The sequence below is a fragment of the Coenobita brevimanus genome, chromosome 91, assembly GCF_032717465.1.
Source record: "Coenobita brevimanus isolate Jiangsu-jjx chromosome 91, ASM3271746v2, whole genome shotgun sequence".
Lineage (NCBI taxonomy): Eukaryota > Metazoa > Arthropoda > Malacostraca > Decapoda > Coenobitidae > Coenobita > Coenobita brevimanus.
Genome location: NC_137044.1, coordinates 25865958 through 25880390, shown reverse-complemented (window position 1 = coordinate 25880390; position 14433 = coordinate 25865958).

Below are 14433 nucleotides of genomic sequence, written 5' to 3'. Positions count from 1 at the left end.
GGTGGAGAGGCATATGGAGAGAGGGGGCATCAGTTGGCAGGGGAGGACAGCAAAATGGCAGGGGACATGTGGACGTCGAGGCAATTTGTTTGTGGCCACGCCTTAAGGGAGTAGCATGGGTGTCTGTATATATATATATATATATATATATATATAATATATATATATATATATATATATATATATATATATATATATATATATATATAGTGATAGATGATGGAATTCATCGCTAAAGTCACGAAAAAAGTGTTGTGGAATGCATGCAGAGCCCCAGCACTGCCTTTTGAGAGTGGAGCCATATAACCGCTATTTACTCTAACTTGGCATAAACTGCCATCTCTCACATTCCTTGACATTATCGAGTAAGTAAGAAGAGATTGTTATGATTGTTTATCTTGCTGTTAGTCACACAAGGAGGTGCAAAGGAAAAGATGAAGACCCCTGGCCTTGTGTGTTTTTTCTGCCACTGAGTCAGCCATTGGCGCCACTGGAAAGGGAGATCCATACTTGGGTGTTAGACAGGATGGTAGCCAATTAAGGGGGGAGTGACGGGGCAAAGGACATCACAGATCCTAATGTATTGTTTTTAGAGTAAGGACAGTGCTTCCTTTTGTGGCCCAGTGTCTGGCTCTGTAAGTTGGCCTGAGTGCATTGAGTCTGGAGATGTACCGCCTCTTGTCTTGTACATGGTCCTTGAAGGTGAGTCCGATGTTATATGTCACTCCATGAATCACAGTGAACTGTGTGTGGCACACGTACATTGTTAAATACGATGTGGGGGGAGTACTTGTGCTCAGTGTGCTCATAAGTTTACTGCTGGTGATGAGTGTGGTGGTGGATTTAACTGGGGCAAAGATATTCAGCCTGTTGTCCTCAACCCAAGTCTGCATTGTTTGAGGTAGTCCTGTTGGCAGGGTGTACAGGCTGTGTCTGCAGGTGTGTTGAGGAGTAGTACTGTTGCAGTGTACAGGCTGTGTCTGCCACACAGTGTGTTGAGGTAGTCCTGTTGCAGTGTACAGGCTGTGTCTGCAGTGTGTTGAGGTAGTACTGTTGCATTGTACAGGCTGTGTCTGCAGCGTGTTGAGGTAGTCCTGTTGCAGTGTACAGGCTGTGTCTGCAGTGTGTTGAGGTAGTCCTGTTGCAGTGTACAGGCTGTGTCTGCAGTGTGTTGAGGTAGTCCTGTTGCAGTGTACAGGCTGTGTCTGCATTGTTTGAGGTAGTACTGTTGCAGTGTACAGGCTGTCTGCAATGTTTGAGGTAGTACTGTTGCAGTGTACAGGCTGTGTCTGCAGTGTGTTGAGGTAGTACTGTTGCAGTGTACAGGCTGTGTCTGCAGCGTGTTGAGGTAGTCCTGTTGCAGTGTACAGGCTGTGTCTGCAGTGTGTTGAGGTAGTCCTGTTGCAGTGTACAGGCTGTGTCTGCAGTGTGTTGAGGTAGTCCTGTTGCAGTGTACAGGCTGTGTCTGCAGTGTGATGAGGTAGTCCTGTTGCAGTGTACAGGCTGCCTCTGCAGTGTGTTGAGGTAGTCCTGTTGCAGTGTACAGGCTGTGTCTGCAGTGTGTTGAGGTAGTCCTGTTGCAGTGTACAGGCTGTGTCTGCAGTGTGTTGAGGTAGTCCTGTTGCAGTGTACAGGCTGTGTCTGCAGTGTGTTGAGGTAGTCCTGTTGCAGTGTACAGGCTGTGTCTGCAGTGTGTTGAGGTAGTCCTGTTGCAGTGTATAGGCTGTGTCTACAGGGTGGTTTGTGCTTGTTGTGGTGATGTCATCTGCATATGAGACAATATATATGGGTTGTTGGGGTGGGGGAATATTATATATGTGTTATGCTGGTGTTTTTAAGGCGACTTCTCGTCGTAAAAACACTAGCTACTGAAGCGGGGTTCTCTTTCTAGACCGGAAGTAAAGCACCAACAAAGGAACAGGACATAAAAACCAGGCAGTATACCTTAACACATCTATTACCTTAATTCTAACTGTAACAATACACGTAGAGTGATATTTGAGATACAGGGGCTCAGAGACACAGAGTTAATACTTAGCACCACAAAATAGAGTTACACTTAATACACACTACAATGTTCATACAGGGAGATCGGGAATTATTTACAGTATTGTTTATACGTCATTTTGAGGCAGGATATAAATAGAATTGTTCACATAAGGAAAAAACAAGATCGGGAGTCTGTATGGGGAATATTACTATAAATTAGGTAGGGTGCGGATAGCGACACTCGACGTTGTCACCTTGTCACGGAGACACTTACACTTAGGCTTTTGACTGGTCTGCGCGCCCTTACCTCAGGTGTTCACAGAAAACTCTCTAACTCTCTTACGTGGGGGTGGACCGGGATAATTACACAAAGTTCATTTTCTGCCCTGTCAACACTGAGTTCTTGTGGGCTACTATCGACTACTCTGTTCTTCACTTAGTCCTGTGCACTGTTCTTTTTCCCCAGTTGTTCTTGACACAAAGGGGGTGAATCACTGTTTTTCTATCTCCTGGGTAATGTTCACTCTATGTTGCACTCGTGAAGTTAGGTGAAGGGAGGCTCTCCCGTCTGGGGGCCTCAACCTGGGAGGTGGCCCTCGTATTAGGGCCGCGCCGGTGGGGTGCAGGGAGGCCCTCTGGTCTGGGGGCCTCGACCTGATTGGTGGCCCTCGGGACTGGGACCAAACAGCCAAAGTAATCGGGCCTGTCGTTTTTGGCTCCGGGGAGTAAGGAGCCCAGATCACCTTCTGTCAGGAACTGGAGAGTCTGGCCTGGGCGTCCTGGAACTGCGGGCACCAAGGGGGAGAGGCGCCGTCAGGACTGGGCTGCGGCAGCATCTCCTACGGGGCTCGGACAGGAACAAGGAACTCCCGGGCATAGGCAGTAAGCCCGATATCGGGCCTTGCCACCACTCCAGCGTCTCCTCCGGGGCTATATTCCCGGGTGGTGAGAAAGGGCTCCCTGAAGGGAAAGAGGCTGGAGAAGGACTCACGTCACTTGTGTCCTCTCTAGTACGTCTGGAGGCCAGAGCCTTGTGTTGCCTTCCCCTATTACATACTCTGGCTGTAGCCGTGGACTTGCCTGGCATATGAGGAACACCTGCAGGGCATACTAGGCCGTCCCTTCGCCGCGTATCTGGTCCGTCGGTGTGGTGCTGCTCCCGTAGTAGGAGACAAGCCGGAGTGAGGGGCACGGAGGCCACACTCTCTCCAATACGGACTGAGACTACCTTCAGGGGCTTCTCTACCCTGGTACGTGCCCCGGCCAGAGCCGAGTGCCTACCCGTATGGAGAACGCCTGCAGGGCGTACTAGGCCATCCCCTTGCCGCGTATCTGGACCGTCGACGTGGTGTTGCTCCCGTAATAGGGAAGGGCTACACGTACAGTAGCAGGGGCTCTTTACCCTGGTCCGTACTCTGGCCGTAGCCGGAAGCTGATCTATCCGATCAGGAACAACTGACGGGCGTACTGGGCCGTCCCTTCCCCGCCATGTATCTAGACCGTCGGCGTTTAGTTGCTCCTGAAGGGGAGAACAGCAAGAGAGGGATGCACTGGGGCAACTCTGTCTCTCTGGTGTACTAAGGCCGTAGCCTTGGGCCTCCTGCCCTAGAGGGTGTAACAAAGCCGTCAATACGGTGTTACCTGGGACTGAAACTGGTTCAGTCCCACCCCTATTCTGACGACCATTGCTCCGCCCGCAATGTAGTCTCCTTTCCCTGATCACCTGGGGTTGGGACAATTGCAGGGAACAAGGGCCCAGGATCGTGATGTCCTGGTGACCCTCTTGAACGGGGTCACTAACCTCACCGTTGTGTCCTCCTGGGGTGGTGGTGCAGTGGTGGCCCGGTGGTGGGGTGGGGGGTGGTGAGGTGGGAGGTACGGCAGCGGGCACGGCGGGCATATTACCACCCTCCGCGTCGTTGAAGTCACGGTCCCGTGACTGTAGGTGGTAGGTGGTGGAGGTGGATGTCTGGTGGGCCGGGGTGAGGTGTTGGGTGAGGCTGGCCCAGTGGGTGGTGAAGGTGTTGGGCTCCTGATGGGGGTTGAGAGTGAGCCGGAGGGAGGATGGATGGTTGGTCCGGCATAGGAGCTGGAGCAGGTGGTGGGTGCTCCGGATTCTGGCCTGTGGGCAGTTGTAGGGTTGCCAATGCACTCTCGTCACCTTCATCTCGGGGAATGGTACCTGGTGGAGAGATGAAAGTTGAATGCTGAAGAGTGACGGGAGGTTGGTGGTTTTATGGGGACTGATTTGGTGGGAGGAGCGTTGTCCTTTGGGGAATTGGGACTTGGGAAGATTCCATCGTGCTTGGTGGAGGGGGAGGGTTATGGGGGAGGTGTTTGGGAGCGTATGTGGAGGTGGTGGGTGCCGGGATGGGCGTGTGATGGGCGGAGGTGTTGGGGTGTACCTCAAGGGTGGGCGTGAGAGGCGTCCTGATCTGGTGGTGGTGGTAATGATGGTGGGTGTGGGTGGCGATGGTGGTTGTGCACGTGGTGGTGGTGAGGGTGTGCGGTGGTTAGGGGGGGAGGTGGCTGGGGGCGCGGTGTGGTGCGTATAATGAGAATGGTCAAGGGGAGGGGGGTGGTGGGTGTGGAGGTGGTGGGGTGGTGAGTGGTGAGGTTTTCGGGGTGGGTGGTTTTGGGCGGTGGTGGTGATATGGGCGGTGTGGGCTGGGAGGTGGTGGGTGGACAGGTGTTAGGTAGGTGAGTTGTGAGTTGTGAAGGGGTGGTGGTCTCGGCCTGTGGTGGTGGGGTGTCGGGGGGTGGGCTGGTTGTTGGTGAGTTGGAGGGAGGGGGTGAGAAAGAGTAGGAGTAGGAGTTTGGGGGGTAATTCTGAGAAAGGTCGGGATGGACAGGTGTGCAGGCAGGGGTGCAAGTAGGCTGGGCGCGTGGGTGGTTAGAGGTGGGTGGGTGAAAGGGTTGCATGTGGCGATTTCTGTATGTGCGGTGTTGTTCCTGTTGATCTATAATGACTTGGTATGGGTTGGGTACTCGAACAATTTTGAAGGGTCCATTGAATCGGGGGGAGGTTTTGGAGGGGGTGGGCAGGTTTGCAACGACTATGGACTGACCAGGTTTGTATGGGTTGGAGTGGGTCATGTCGGGTGCCAGGTCTTGTTGAGAGTGTAGGTGGTGGAGGCGGCGTTTGAGGTGGTGGAGAGGGTCGGTAGTGGAGGGTGGGGTGGGTGGCTGTAGGTGGTGGCGGAGTGGTAGTAGTGGCAATTCCCCAAAAACTCTTTCATGTGCAGTTATCCTGTCTTCTCGTGGGCATGTGTTTAAACCCCATTGGATAATCTTGACGTGGGCAGGCCAGTCTTCGTTTCCTGTTTGCATAATGCGTGTGCGGACCTGGTTCATAAGGGAGCGATGGCTTCTCTCGCAGATGCTGTTACCCTGGGGCCAGTAGGGGGATGAGTGGGAGATGTGGTATCCGAATATGTTCGCCGGTTCTTCCCAGACTTTTCCAGTAAATTCTGGGGCATTATCTGAGTGCAGTGCTTGGGGAATACCAAAATATGGGAAGACATGGCGGGTGAGGGCATCGGCAACTGATACTGCACTGTGATCTTTGGCGGGGCATGCGATGATAAACTTTGAATATACATCCACGAATGTGATTATGTATTTGTACCCTGCTTTCGGTGTGAGGGGGCCAACGACGTTTAAGGAAAGTAGTTGCCACGGTTTTTGTGCTGTTAATTTTCCTGAAGGGCCTGGTGTACGGGTGATGTCCTTTCGTAAAGCACAGGCTCGGCAGGATTGTATAATGTTCTTGGCGATGGTGGATGGAGTTGGGGTCCAGTACATGTCGGTAAAGACTTGTAGGAGTTTTTTACTTCCCAGGTGGATGCCGTTATGGGCATGGAGGTGGAGCATGGTATCGTGGGCAGTGGTGAGGCTTAGGACGATGTGTCCGTTTGGATCAAACAGGTGTTCGCCATGTGGGTGGAGTTTAGCGAATGTGTTCGGTGGGATCCAGGTAGGGCATTGTTTGTTGTGCCACATTTGGACTAGGTCTGGCTCTGTCGAGATTGCATTGATTGGTAGACGGGACAGGGCGTCAGCGTTTGTGTGGAGTTTGCCTGGTCGGTATGAGATCTCGAAATCATACTCCTTGAGTGTCTCTCGCCATCGTATAAGTTGTGCGTTGGTGGTGTTTGATTGACATAGCCATTGTAGGGATTGGTGGTCTGTAATGACTATCACATGGGTGCCTGAGATGTAGGAACGGAAGTATTCGAGGTACCAGATGATTCCCAGGCACTCGCGTTTGGTGGCCGCGTAGTTTCGTTCTGCAGGATTTAGGGTGCGGCTGGCACAAGTGATGATATGTTCACAGCCATCTTGTACTTGTGCAAGGACAGCCCCTATGGCGATGAGCAGGCGGAATGGGAGGTTGTAATCTGGGAAAGCGACTACTGGGGCAGAGGTTAACTTGGACTTGAGGGTGGTAAATGCAGTTTTCCTTGGTTCGGTCCATACGAACGGCTCGCCTTTTTTTGTTAGGTCGTGTAGGGGTTTGGCGATATCTGCAAATCCTTTGACGAACCGCCTGTACAGTAGTATGATGTTAGGCCTAGGAAGGCTCTAGTTTCGTGCACGTCACGAGGTAGGGGAATGTCGGCGATGGCACATAGTTTATCTGGGTCTGGGGAGATGCCTTCAGCGTTAATTAGGTGTCCCAGGAAAGAGACAGATCTCTCGGCCAAGACGCACTTTGTTGGTTTTAGTTTTAGTCTTGCCTGGCATATACGGTGGAACACTTGTTTGAGGCGGTGGAGGTGGTCGGCCCAGGTACGACTGAAAATGATGACGTCGTCCAGATATGCCAAACAAGTCTCCCAGGTTAGTCCGCTGAGAACTGACTCCATCAGGCAGGAGAATGTGGCAGGGGCGTTGCAGAGGCCGAAGGGAAGAACGTTGAATTCATAATGCTTCCCGTTTGATGTTGAGAAGGCGGTTTTGTGTTTGTCGTCGGGGTGTACAGGGACTTGCCAATAACCCGATTGCAGGTCTAGGGTCGAGAACCAGGTCGACCCATGTAAGGAGTCAAGTGAGTCATCGATTCAGGGTAGGGGTGTAGCATCTTTGATCGTGATGTCGTTGACTCTGCATTAGTCTACGCAAAAGCGCATTGTCCCATCTTTTTTCCGTACGAGTACAACTGGTGAGGACCATGGGCTAGTGGACTTGGAGATAACGCCGGCATCGAGCATATCCTAGACCTGCCAGTCTTCTTCTGCCCGTTGCTTTGGATTTTTTCGTCGTGATGGTTGGCGAACTGGAGGTCCGGTCGTGTGTATCTCATGGCTGAGATAGGTAGTGTGGCCAAGGTCGGTTGGGCCAGGGGAGAATAGGTTCTGAAAGTCCAGGAGTTCTCGGAAGCTGTTGGTTTGGGAAGGGGATAGGTGTGATGGTAGGTCGGGGAGAATGGGATGGTCGGGGGGTGGTGCTTGGCATGGTTCGGCTTCTTCCGTGTCGCCGATGATGAGTCCTCTTGGTAGGGTTAGTGGGGTTGTGGCGAGGTTGGCGATACGGATTTCATGAGCATGTGGGGGAAGGAAGGTGGGGCTTACTAAACTGGAGGAGAGTGGTCCGGTGGGGATGGATGGTGAGAAGAGGACAGAGGTACCTGAAGGTTTGTTCAGTTTTACCCAAGCTTCATGGTGGGGTGGAATGGTGATTGAGGAGGCGATAGTGGCAGGAAAAAATGGGGAGGGGTCCAGATGATGTGTGGTGCGGGGTGGTGATGGAGAGGGATGGCGTGAGGCATTGTGAGAGGTAGGGTTGGGGTCAGATGTACAGGTGGGTTGGGGCAGGTGAATGTTTGGGGGTTGTGTGTGTTTGCGTGGTGAGGGAGGGGTGGTGTTCTTGATTTTTCTTCAATGTTTTTTTTTTTCTTGTTGATTGATGCTTGGTTGGGACGGGCTGGACTGAAGTGGAGGCGGCGCTGATGGCAGTCAATGGTGGCGTGGAGTTTTTGGAGAAGGTCCAGCCCGAGATATCCATCATATTGATCACATGTCAAGTCGAATATGATGAATGGGTGGTTAGTGGATACTCGTTGGTGGGTGTTGGTTTGAAGGGCCCGTGTTTCCCCACGGATAGGCAGGGAGCCGTCCCCCGCGTCGACGAGGTTGGCTGAAGCGGGGAGAAGGGGGCCGAATGCAGAGGTGTGGCGGGAGTAGAAGTGGGAGTAGGGGCACGATCTGGCTGCTCCCATATCCACCAGTAATCGTGCCTTGACCCCGTTCAGTCAAATCTTGTTGTAGACTGGGGGTCTGTAGCTATGTGAGGTGGCCCCCGCCACCGTGGGGAGGTGCGGGGGCGGGCCTAAAAATCCATCTGCTGAGGAGCGGGGTTGTCGTGGTCGTCGTCGTCTGTTCCCGGGTAGTGTGTTGGCGGTGCGTCGTCTTCCGGGGCGTCGTCGTCTAGGTAGGAGACTTTCTTGCGCCCTTGGTGAAAGTTTCTGCGCCTGCTAGCCTTTAGCTGTTCTCTTATGTCATGCAAGGGGCAGCTGTGACTGCAAGCCATGAACTCCGAAGGATTAATAGTGATGAGATTTCCTTGTTCCTTGGGGTTGGGGCGCTTTTTCTGCGGGTAAACCCTAGGCACAGTAGGAGGTGGCTCTGTAGTTGCCTGGTGAGGCGGCAGCTTAGGTTTGAGTGGAGGGTTTTGTTTTGTCGGGAATCGTGTCACCGCGTGGAGTGGTTGTGGTATGGGACGGGCGGCGAGGAGACATCTGACGAGTTCCAGGTCATTTTCCATGTCCCCTGAGGGATCATAGATTGAGAAGTGCTCCCTGACTGTGCTAGGGAGAATCCTGAGCAGGGCATTAAATGTATGTATATCTCGGGCATTTGTAGGTGCCTCGGGATAAGCGGCGGTCACGAGGCGCTGAGCCTGGACGAATGTGTCATCCAGGTTCCCGTCGTAGGTGAGGGCGACAACTCTGCCTATTGATGGCGTGAAAGCCTGTCTCACTATTTGTGAGAACTGATCCCATGACAGTTCTGGGACGATTTTTGGTGCGATAGTGGCGATTATTTTTCCCAGGTTAGGTAGTGTGACTGCAATTTTTTCTCTGTCTGAGTCGAACCCCATGTCTAGGAGGGGTTTGACCATATCTAAATATACTTCTATGTCGCATTGGTCCGGGTTGAATCTCGGTAATTGGATGTGAGGTTTGGCTGCCATTGTGCAAGTTTCCTTTTTATCGTTCCTCCGTGCTTTTACTCGGATCCAGAACCACCGCTTGCCACCAGTGTTATGCTGGTGTTTTTAAGGCGACTTCTCGTCGTAAAAACACTAGCTATTGAAGCGGGGTTCTCTTTCTAGACCGGAAGTAAAGCACCAACAAAGGAACAGGACATAAAAACCAGGCAGTATACCTTAACACATCTATTACCTTAATTCTAACCGTAACAATACACGTAGAGTGATATTTGAGATAAAGGGGCACAGACATACAAGAGTTAATACTTAGCACCACAAAATAGAGTTACACTTAATACACACTACAATGTTCATACAGGGAGATCGAGAATTATCTACAGTATTGTTTATATACGTCACTTTGAGGCAGGATATAAATAGAATTGTTCACATAAGGAATAAACAAGATCGGGAGTCTGTATGGGGAATATTACTATGAATGAGGTAGGGTGCAGATAGCGACACTCGATGTTGTCACCTTGTCACAATGACAGTTACACTTAGGCTTTTGACTGGTCCGCGCGCCCTTACCTCAGGTGTTCACAGAAAACTCTCTAACTCTCTTACGTGGGGGGGACTGGGATAATTACACAAAGTTCATTTTCTGCCCTGTCAACACAGTTCTTGTGGGCTACTATCGACTACTCTGTCCTTCACTTAGTCCTGTGCACTGTTCTTTTTCCCCAGTTGTTCTTGACACAAAGGGGGGGTGAATCACTGTTTTTCTATCTCCTGGGTAATGTTCACTCTAGGTCGCACTCGTAGGTTAGGTGAAGGGAGGCTCCTCCCGTCTGGGGCCTCAACCTGGGAGGCGGCCCTCGTATTAGGGCCGCGTCGGTGGGGTGCAGGAGGCCCTCTGGTCTGGGGGCCTCGACCTGATAGGTGGCCCTCGGGACTGGGACCAAACAGCCAAAGTAATCAGGCCTGTCGTTTTTGGCTCCGGGGAGTGAGAGAGCCCGGATCGCCTTCGTCAGGAACTGGAGAGTCTGACCTGGGCGTCCTGGGACTGTGGGCACCAAGGGGGAGAGGCGCCATCAGGACTGGGCTGCGGCAGCATCTCCTACGGGGCTTGGACAGGAACAAGGAACTCCCGGGCGTAGGCAGTAAGCCCAATAACGGGCCTTGCCACCACTCTAGCGTCTCCTCCGGGGCTATATTCCCGGGTGGTGATGAAGGGCTCCCTGAAGGGAAAGAGGCTAGAGAAGGACTCACGTCACTCGTGTCCTCTATAGTACGTCTGGAGGCCGGAGCCTTGGGTCACCTTCCCCTGGTTACGTACTCTGGCTGTAGCCGTGGACTTGCCCGGCGTACGAGGAACACCTGCAGGGCGTACTAGGCCGTCCCTTCGGGCCGCGTATCTGGACTGTCGGCGTGGTGCTGCTCCCGTAGTAGGAGACAAGCGGGAATGAGGGGCACGGAGGCCACACTCTCTCCAATACGGACTGAGTCTATCTTCAGGGGCTTCTCTACCCTGGTACATGCCCCGGCCGGAGCCGAGTGCCTACCCGTACGGAGAATGCCTGCAGGGCGTACTAGGCCGTCCCCTCGCTGCGTATCTGGACTGTCGACGTGGTGTTGCTCCTGTAATAGGTAAGGGCTACACGTACGGTAGCAGGGGCTCTTACCCTGGTCCGTACTCTGGCCGTAGCCGGAAGCTGATCTATCCAATCAGGAACAACTGACGATCAGGAACAACTGACGGTCATACTGGGCTGTCCCTTCCCCGCCGCGTATCTAGACCGTCGGCATTTAGTTGCTCCTGAAGGGGAGAACAGCAAGAGAGGGATGCAGTGGGGCAACTCTCTCTCTCTGGTGTACTTAGGCCGGAGCCTGGGGTCGCCTTCCCCTTTACACACTTTATAAGGCCGTAGCCTTGGGCCTCCTGCCCTAGAAGGTGTAACAAAGCCTGTTCAATACGGTGTTACTTGGGACTGAAACTGGTTCAGTCCCACCCCTATTCTGACGACCATTGCTCCGCCCGCTATGTAGTCTCCTTTCCCTGATCACCTGGGGTTGGGACAATTCCGGGGAACAAGGGCCCAGGATCGTGATGTCCTGGTGACCCTCTTGAACGGGGTCACTAACCTCACCGTTGTGTCCTACTGGGGTGGTGGTCCGGTGGCGGCCCGGTGGTGGAGTGGGGGGTGGTGAGGGTGGGAGGTCCGGCGGCGTGCACGGCGGGCATTTTAATATGTATAGGATGAAGAGTGTGGGTGGGAGATCTGAGCGCTGTGCGACTCTGATGGGGAAATTTCGTGTTGGCCGAGAATGTAACATGTGCTTGTCTACCAGGCAAGTAAAAGGCAAGCCAGCGCTTGGTGTTCTCCATGTTTGTGCTGTGTATTTAGGTGATTAGTGTGCGTTGGGGGACGGCATCAAAGGCTTTACTAGTATTTATTGTTGTGAGTAGTGTGCGCTGTGCGGGTAGAATGATAAGGTGTAACGTGCAAACTTATTAGCTAAAGAAAAAGTGTTACTAGTATTGTTGGCCAGCTTCTAGCATAATTACGAACACAACGATAAAAAAAAAAAAAAAAAAAAACAGTGATCAAAATCAATATGACATCCAAATAATTAATGCTTATGAAAAACACCTATATGGAAAATACACATTACCCTTCAGATGAAAATATCAATATTTCAAGAAAAGGTCACAAATTGACTGTTTTCTGGAAGTGTATGCAAATATTTAAACAAGACATAATGATTTTTGTAAAATTTTTATTCACCTGACGTAATAATATTTAATATATTATAAACGACAGGAGTACAGGGCAGTTGTACAGTATATATTGTGCTACTTTTTGTTATTACATAATCAAATGCTGTACTGCTGAGCTGTGAAGGTGAGTTTAAGGACTGGATTAGAAGTGATTTTGAGAATGTTGCAGTATCTCTTGCCTAGCGATTTATCTTTCACACTGCACCTCAGTATCCTTTTGTTATTGTTGCAGCTATATCAGCACTAAAGGTCTATAAATAACATACCAGAGAATTGTATTCTGCCAAATAAATCACTAAGAAAGACGTGCAAGGAAGCCTGCTATAGAACCAAAATATTAGGTATAGTAGTAAAGTGGTTAATCAAGGCTATATCTAACCCCTCTAGTGTAAAAAGTCTCATTTAAGGTGAATATAATCGTCTGGAGATGGACGAAATTATATATAAAGTACGTCACTAGAGTATATGAATTTTAAAAGAAAATGCGATTACGTGTTTCTAACAGAAAACCAAATATTTTAAGCGATAACTAAGCTAACGATGGACATTTTGTTTTTCTAAATGGCATGGTCGTATTACCTCTTCATTAGCAATTTCTTTAGCACAATTAAACTTAGCATTCTCTAACATACTACTTATCGTTTTATTATCGACACAGTCTGCATTAGATATACACAAGATAAAAGGTTACTGATGTGTACAGCGTAGGATAAATCACTGAGGAGTTAGCGTTAGGAAATCTTTGAGGCCAATTAGAATTTGACCTAAAATCCATAAACTGTGGCCAACGATGTCACTCAAGGTCACATAGGAATGAGTACAATATACAGAATATGAGAGAGAGAGAGAGAGAGAGAGAGAGAGAGAGAGAGAGAGAGAGAGAGATGTGAGTTGATACATGCTTATACTAAGAAAACAAACCTAATTGATTGAAATATTTATTGTTGTAAAGGTTACTTAACCTTATAGACTAACCTAAATGACCACGAAACTAAACTTACCTCATACTAAGAAAACAAACCTAACCTAACCTAACAGATTAACCGAACTGACTAACATACTAACCTAACCTGATACTTAGAGAACGAACGTAACTTAACCTAATAGATTAATCTACGTAACACACTAACCTAACCTGATACTAAGAGAACGAACGTAACTTAACCTAATAGATTAATCTACGTAACACACTAACCTAACCTGATACTAAGAGAACGAACGTAACTTAACCTAATAGATTAATCTACGTAACACACTAACCTAACCTGATACTAAGAGAACGAACGTAACTTAACCTAATAGATTAATTTACGTAACACACTAACCTAACCTGATAGTAAGAGAACGAACGCAACTTGCGGTGGCTGAATCGGTAGAGAGGAGGCCTGCAGTCCTGATGGACCCAGGTTCGAATCCCGGCTGGGGCAGGGAACAGTTTAAGGATTTGAATTTCATAGAAGCAGACTTTCCTGATCTACCAGATGACCCGCCGACATGTCATAAAAGTACCCCCGCTAATATCAATTCACCAGTCCTGTATGAGAGCCCTAGCATGTATTCAATATGGACGGTGGGTGTTAGCGCCGAAGTGGTGACATGTGGAGGTGTAGGAGGACTACTGGGCCTTGGGATAGGCTACTGCCCCCGAGATATAGGCCCTGAAGCCTTTGCCCAGAGTCGGACACATAAAAAAAAAAAAACTTAACCTAATAGATTAATCTACTTAACACACTACCCTAACTTGATACTAAGAGAACGAACGTAACTTAACGTAATAGATTAATATACGTAACACACTAACCTAACCTGATACTAAGAGAACGAACGTAACTTAACCTAATAGATTAATCTACTTAACACACTAACCTAACCTGATACTAAGAGAACGAACGTAACTTAACCTAATAGATTAATCTACGTAACACACTAACCTAACCTGATACTAAGAGAACGAACGTAACTTAACCTAATAGATTAATCTACGTAACACAGTAACCTAACCTGGAAGCGAAGCTTGAACCTTGTCGGAAGGACACAACAGTGAGAGCAGTGGAAATGAGTTATTTGAGAGGTGCATGTGGAGGTACATGAAGAGACTGACAAACGAGGAAGAGACGGAGTGTTGTGGTGTGGATAAGGATGTGATAGAAAGCGTTAGGTTAGAAGAAATACACTGAGTTGGTTTGGCCATGTGAAGAGGACGGAGAGCGAAAGACTGAAAAGAGTGCATATGAGTGAAGTGGAGAAAGGGAAGAGGTAGGGGGAGACCAAAGAGGAGGTGGAGGGTTGGAGTGGAGAGGCATATGAGAGAGGGGGCATCAGTTGGCAGGGAGGACAGCAAAATGGCAGGGGACATGGAGACGTCGAGGCAATTTGTTTGTGGCCACGCCTTACGGGAGTAAGGTGTCTGTATATATATATATATATATATATATATATATATATATATATATAGTGATAGATGATGGAATTCATCGCTAGTCACGAAAAAGTGCTGTGGAATGCATGCA